Source organism: Tenrec ecaudatus, chromosome 9 (genome assembly GCF_050624435.1).
Source record: "Tenrec ecaudatus isolate mTenEca1 chromosome 9, mTenEca1.hap1, whole genome shotgun sequence".
NCBI classification, from domain to species: Eukaryota; Metazoa; Chordata; class Mammalia; order Afrosoricida; family Tenrecidae; genus Tenrec; species Tenrec ecaudatus.
In genome coordinates this window covers 101,990,915-101,998,172 of record NC_134538.1, presented here as the reverse complement: position 1 = coordinate 101,998,172, position 7,258 = coordinate 101,990,915, and the positions used below count along the sequence as shown (strand labels likewise).

General features: G+C 41.5%; 1 long non-coding RNA gene across 1 annotated transcript in view; it reads right to left on the bottom strand.

Annotated features, from left to right (window-relative positions):
* Positions 1-287: 287 nt before the first annotated feature.
* Positions 288-7,258, bottom strand: part of LOC142456462 (uncharacterized) — a 40,423-nt gene continuing 33,452 nt past the window's right edge. The window contains exon 4 of the long non-coding RNA XR_012786073.1: positions 288-1,063. This is a non-coding gene — a long non-coding RNA (uncharacterized LOC142456462). The remainder of the gene's footprint in view (positions 1,064-7,258) is intronic.

The window sequence follows — 7,258 nt, the reverse complement described above, 5'->3', positions numbered from 1 at the left end:
ACCTTTTACGATTGCCAAACATTTTGAGATCTCCACATTCAATTATGCAATGCCATGCATAGTCATGAGCCACAGTTTTTTGGGTTTTTTAAAAATGTTTTATTAGGGGCTCATACAACTCTTATCACAATCCATACATATACATACATCAATTGTATAAAGCATATCCATACATTCCCTGCCCCAATCATTCTCAAAGCATTTGCTCTCCACTTAAGCCCTTTGCATCAGGTCCTCTTTTTTTTACCCCTCCCTCCCCGCTCCCCCCTCCCTCATGTGCCCTTGGTAATTTATACATCGTTATTTTGTCATATCTTGCCCTATCCGGATTCTCCTTCCCCCCTTCTCTCCCGTCCCTCTCCCAGGGAGGAGGTCACATGTGGATCCTTGTAATCAGTTCTCCCTTTCCAACCCACTCACCCTACACTCTCCCAGCATCGCCCCTCACACCCTTGGTCCTGAAGGTATCATCCACCCTGGATTCCCTGTGCCTCTAGTCCTCATATGTACCAGTGTACAACCTATGCCCTATCCAGCCCTGCAAGGTAGAATTCGGATCATGGTAGTTGGGGGGAGGAAGCATGCAGGATCTGGGGGAAAACTGTGTTCTTCATCTGTAGTACCTCGCACCCTGACTGACCCATCTCCTCTCCTAAACCCCTCTGTGAGGGGATCTCCAGTGGGCCTTGGGCCTCCACTCTGCACGTCCCCCTTCATTCAATATGGTGTGTGTATATATATATATATTACACACACACACACATATACACATACATATATTCTTTTTTTTTTTTGCATGATGCGGTCCCTTTGGCACCTCGTGATCACACTGGCTGGTGTGCTTCTTCCATATGGGCTTTTTTTGAGCCACAGTTTTAAGACATTTTTAGGATGACTGACTTTAAGAAATCAGTCCACTGTGGCAGATGAGAGGTTCACAATCCGCAGGCTAGAGACTCCTGATGTCTTGTGTCCCAAAATCCGTAGGTCTGGTGATTCTTAGCCACTGCTTCTAAACAACTTCCCTTTCCATTCGTAAGTGCTAGATCATAAAATTTATTGCCTTCCAAAAGAGAAACAATATTTATCAATATCAAAACAAAAGAAAAACTCATACTTACATAAGTTCACCCACAAGGCATATATCTTATTTATCTTTGGTTATTTTTAGAGGGTTTAATATATGTATAGGTAAGGTTTGGTATTACAGACAATTGGAAAATAAAATATTAACTTGAAAGTTTTCAATGCATCTACAAGAACTTTGTATCTCAGGAGATCCTGGAGACTGGGTTAATTGAGGCACAACTGAGCTGGACATGATCATCACATTGTCACCCCTAAAGCTCTTCTGGAATCCATCCGATCACCTGTTTAGGCAGGCAGGAGGCATCCAGACTCTCAGTTATGAGAAAAATTGTAAGAAGGCATTTGAGTGTGCTGAAACTTCTGGAGACTGGGTGAGAATGCTCAGTGTACGTGCTGTTAGTCTCGGGAGCTGTGTGTGTGAGCTCCCTCAGTTTGGGTGGGTAGCAGTTTCAATGGCTCTCAAATGGGTGGGAGTGTGTGTGTGTTTGATGACAGGAAAGAGTTAAGAGCATTCTTAGCATCATTTTCTACCTAAGAGGACATTAAAACAGGCATCACTAGAACTACTTGCATTCTGGATTATTCCTTCCTAATTAGTTATTGTGTAATGTACGTTGCTGTGAAATCAAGGGATTGACCTGGTGGCACAATGGTTAAGGTCTTCCACCATTCACTTAAAGGGTGGAACTTTCAGTGCACCCAGCTTCTCTGAAGGAGGAAGACCTGGTGACCTTCCCCCAAGGAGCGGTTCCACTTTTACCTGGGGCCACTGTGAGGGGAACATACCCCAAGGTCCCTAACCATATCAACCACACTAGTTGGCCTGATTAGAAGTCTTTCAACCAGAGGGTGTGCACTCCAGTACTAAGTTGGGTTCTTTGGTTGCAAGCAACACAAAACAAAAACAGAAGTAAACTCTAACTTTAAAGAAGTAAATTACTAGAAAGATGTTGTTCTCAAAGCCAGAGAACCAAGGTTTCAAAGGGATGTGAACTGGAGTAGCTCTAGGAGTGGAGGCTGCAGAAGCCAGTGGGCAGTTCTTGACAGCACTGCCACCTGGATGAAAAAGCTAGACATTGCTTTTAGCCTTTGTTATTGGCCCACGATTGAAATTCCTGGAAGAGCACTTCCGGTTGGCTTACCTGGGATCATAGGATCATTTCCATGATTTAAATCCTCTCAACAGTGTATCCAATGAATGAGGTCTAGCTCTCCAAAGAAAAGTTATTGGGTGCTGAGCAGGCTAAACCAACAGAGGTGGACCTCATGAAAATGTTTTTTTCTCATGCAAAAAATATAAAATGTGACATCAGTCACACTTCTATCCTACTGTACACAATGATTCGTAGGTTTGAAATTTTAGTTAAGATTAATGCGTAGGAAACTATGACCTGCATGGCTTAAAAAAACAAACAACCCATATTTCAGTGCCAGATTCAGATCAACCTGATCCAGGAGGAAGAACACCCAAACTGGCATGTTTGCATGCAGTTATAGTAACATGTAGAGGCAACCGAGCACATGCCTACTTTGAAAACCAGAGAGAGAGAGAGAGAGAGAGACAGACACAGAGAGAGACAGACACAGAGAGAGACAGACACAGAGAGAGACAGACACAGAGAGAGAGAGAGAGAGAGAGAGAGAGAGAGAGAGAGAGAGAGAGAGAGAGAGAGAGAGAGAGCGCAAGAGAGACAGAGAGATTCATTTTCCAGGGCCAAATATTTCTGAATGAGAAAAATGTATTTTTAATTGTCAATGAGCTTGGGAGGAGGAGGTATCTGCTGGGTTGCATTCTGAAAGGCCAACAGTTCGAAACCACCAGTGGTTCAGGGGGAAAGAAAAGGCTTCTACAGCCATAAAGAGTTAAGGTTCCAGAAGCACCCAGAGGCAAGTCTCCCCGCCCTCCAGGATCGCTGTAAGTGGGCACTGAGGATGGCCTCAGGAGAGGGGACCATGTCTCTCCACGACTCAGTCTAGAGTCAGCCCTTAATCAGAAGCATGGCCGATATGAGTTGGGAGACGGTTGCGACGGGCTATGTATGAGACCATTTAGTTAATGTAGATTAGGAATGAAGAGAAATATGTTGACTCGTGAGATATTTTGGGAATGGGATTAATTTGATTTTACATTGTAAGTCCTTTTAGAGGTGAGATTCTGAAATGACTATACTACTACTAAGTACTTGCTGTTAAAAATCTTCTTAGTAACCATAAAATATCCCTCTGAGTATGAATAATGTTATCATGTCAACTCTGAAAATGCCAAAAAAGGACACCTGCACATATTCTGTGACTTATCTGGGATGGAAAATAGTTCCTGTCATCTGCTGACTCTTGACTTGTTTCCTATTGTGTGGTAGCAATGTGGTATCTTGTTTTCTGCATTTTCCCTAATTGTACATTTTCAAGACAGTTTCAGGTACCCTGCTAACTAGAAAATCAACAAACACATGTTCAATTCGCTCCCTAAAAGCACTCTTTTTAAAATACTGTTCATTTCAGCATAAGTGACAAATATGTGTATGTTTTGAATAAAGAAATGAGTAGCCTATCACAGAAACCAGGACCTTTAAGAAACTATTGGAAATTCTATTTCTATTATTTCTACTTGATCATATTTTGCTAATTTTGACAGAAGGTATGGTGATGACAATTTTAGTGAAATATGTTTGTTGGGGAAGAAACCAATCCTGATTTCTTTTTACCACATTTACTCTGTGGTACAATTGCAAAAAGACAGATGGCAGAGACCACGTCCGTTCCACTGAAAGCATGAGGTTTCTTCACATTTGTTTAATTAAACACGGCTGCTTCCACAGCTTCTGAACCGATGTTTTGAAGAAATAAACCCTCTTAAAAGAAAAACTTATTCATTTCATTTTATTTGCACAGTTGTTGCCAAGTTTTCCAACCAACCTTCTACCCTCTTTCCAGAGCTAAAATAATATCCAGAGAACTCAGGAAAATATGTGAAAAATGGATTGACTACAGAGTGTTTGGAGCAGGGATTCGGGACCCACTCTGGGTGGTCACTAGTTCATAGCTAACACTTGCTGGTGGCAGTTCCGGTTCTCTTGAGTTCAAGCCATTGATATGCACACCAGAAAAATCCAACTGCTGATGTTATGATGCTTGTTGGAGGGGTCTAGTGGATTAAACCCGAGGCAACAGGAGCTTGGGTTTCTGGTTCTGTTAGTGATCGTTGACAACTTACTTAGTCTCTTTGTGACCCTCACCCAATGCTGCCCTCCCCTCTTAAAAAATAGTGACTAAGGAAGACCATGGAAAATGGATGCATGTGAAATTTGGTGTTGGTGAACAATACTGAATTCACCATCTGTCAGAATAAACAAATCTGTCAGAATGCCCCTTAGAAGCCAGAGTGGAGAGACTTCAGCTTCTCTATTTTCGACATGTTATCGGGAGGGGCCAATCCCTGGAGAAGGCTGTCACGTCTGACAGAGGCCCTCTAACAAAGGGAAGGCCCTCAAAGAGATGGATTGGCACTTTGGCGGCAACAATGGGCTCTGCACAACAGCAATTGTGCAGATGGCACTGTACGGCAGGGTTTCATTGCCCCAGTGAATGGGCTTTGAGTCAAAAGTGACACAACGGCCCCTAAGAGCACCAGGACTTTTTGGAAGCCATGGCAGGGGCTGTGAAAAATAGAGGAGAACGACTGTAATGTTAGCACTCATTTCAGGGCTGATATAAGTAAAGATGCATCGAAGCTTCCTGATCCTTAGTCTTTTTGTGATCACAATGTGAGTAGAAGAGCGTATGATTAAGAAGCCCAAATAACTAAGCGGTAATCTCATGTAATACATGATTTTTGCTTACACTTTCAGAGAAGTACTTTATTTCTCTGTATTGTTGAGCACCACGATTTCAAAATTCATCTCAATTTCCTCACAGCTTACATCTATGTGAAGCCTATACATTGACAGTCGATTTCTTACAAGAGACGCTTTCCCGTTCTTTTTGACAAAGGTGGTTACTGTTCCATTCCACTCCAGACAAATCTCACTCAGAGGAAAAGAGAGCAATGGCTGCTTTGTTGAAGAAGGGTTTGTTTGGACATGCATTAAGGACACAACTTGATACTTTCACAAAACACTGTGTACAATAGAGTGAGTCCAATACTGCTTTTAGCAGGTAGCGAGTTCTGAAGGGGAGCATTCATTTTTGTCGGTGGGACATTAAGTACTTGATAACTGATTATCTGCAAGTGCATGCTGCCTTTTATGCATGGTCACTTTGTGATGATCTACTCTCCAATCCCCCTAAGTCCAGGAGCAGTTATTTTCGATTGAAGTCCTATTGGAAATACGCAAAACATCATGCACATGACGTCTAAAGTTAGGAAGCTGTCTACTTTTTTCCCAGCCCTGCTTGGGAACTTGTACTGGGCAATCATGTTTGCTCTTCCCAGCTCCGATGGGGCTGGCTCCAGTTCCTGTTTTCCCCAGCTGTGACCTAAGCTTTAGAAATGACCTTTTCACTCCAGTCCTTATCCATCACTACCCCTTAGATGATTGTTTCAGGACTGTGTACTTTTCTAAGTCCGTGATAGTTTAGGAACTCAAAGTGCTTTTGTTATTGTTGTTTTTAATGTCATTTTTAAGTTGGTCAAGTTTACGTTCTGAGCTAATGTTGTTCACTTCTGCCATCTGAGCCGATTCAGTTTTCTAAAATGACACAAAAAGCAGCCTGCTTCAGAAATCTCAAAATGACTAATACATATTCAGCCTTATTAGCGAGCAGAGTAATGCAATCAACACAGCAGCAAGGTATGATTTATTACTCTTTGAACTGGAAAATCATTAATTAAACAAATTTAAGTGTTGTAAAAGATGCTGCGATCTACTGGTTTGTAGGGGTAGAAAAATCTGTAACGCTAACTGAAATCCATTTGAAAATGTTTATCAAAAGTATCAGTATCTTTAATCATATTTCTGGCTATCTATTTTAAGGAGGTATAGAAGAATTTTCTGCACAAATAAAGACCAATTAATTTTCAACAGTGAAAACAATAAATTATTAATATTAGATAACTTTAAGTTGATGTTTAGGGTCAAAGGAAGAAAGCAGTTTCCACATGGAAAGTTGATGTTTCTCTTAATGCCATCTAGCTTAAAATGAATTTATTATAGGATTCTGTTCTATGATATTTTCCTATAAATTATGAGGGTAAGTATAAAAAGGATCGTTACTTGGGGTCCAGTACATGTGTGCACTAGTTTATTACAAACAAAACATGTTTAAATATGCATCTCCTGATGAGTGGATGGTTGCAGACAAGTTCTCTCAGGAAACACTTGTCTGGGTCTGGTTGTGGTTAGATGCTGTCGAGTTGGCTCCATCTCATAGCAATGTACAACAGAATGAGCCATCACCTGGCTCGTTGTCACCTTCACATTACTGTGATGTTTGAGCCCATTGATGGGCCACTATGTCAATTCATCTTGCAGAGGGTCTTCTTCTTTGTAGCCATCCTTATACTTTACCAAGCATGATGATGTCCTTTCCCAGGGACAGGTCTCTCTTGATAACATATTCAAAGTACTGCGGTGGCTTGTGTGACCCTGATGCTAGAAGCTATGTCATTTGTCATTTCAAAGCTATATCATTTCAAACACCAGCAGGCTTACCAAAAGTGAAGAGGTTTCAGCAGAGCTTTCTTACTAAGAACAGACTACAAGGAAGGAGTAGACTGTCCACTTCTGTGGAATTAGGCATTGAAATCCTGATTGGGTCTCTTTATGGGGCCTTAAAAAAGACACTAAAGCTGGTGTGTGAAGATCAGGTAACCTGCAGAACTGATCTTTCCAAGCAAGAGCAAAATCCACAAATACAACTTTATGGAACAATTCATAACTAAGAGGAAGTCTTGAAACAACCAGTACAATGCAGGAAGCAAGGCCTAATCAACACAGCTGTGTCAAAGGGGGTCTGCTGGGCCAGTTAAATTCAAGGCAGAGAGGGTAACTCAGAGGGTGAAGGCAGATGTTTTTTGGAATTCCAAAGGGATAATCTTGGCATATTCTCTTAAATGACACAGGGATGCCAAAATGACCATTTTTCCAAAATGAGCATTTTTGACATGGTGTAAATCAGAGAGAATAGAATTCTTTTTCAGGGATTAGAGAAATGGAAACGTCACCTTCCA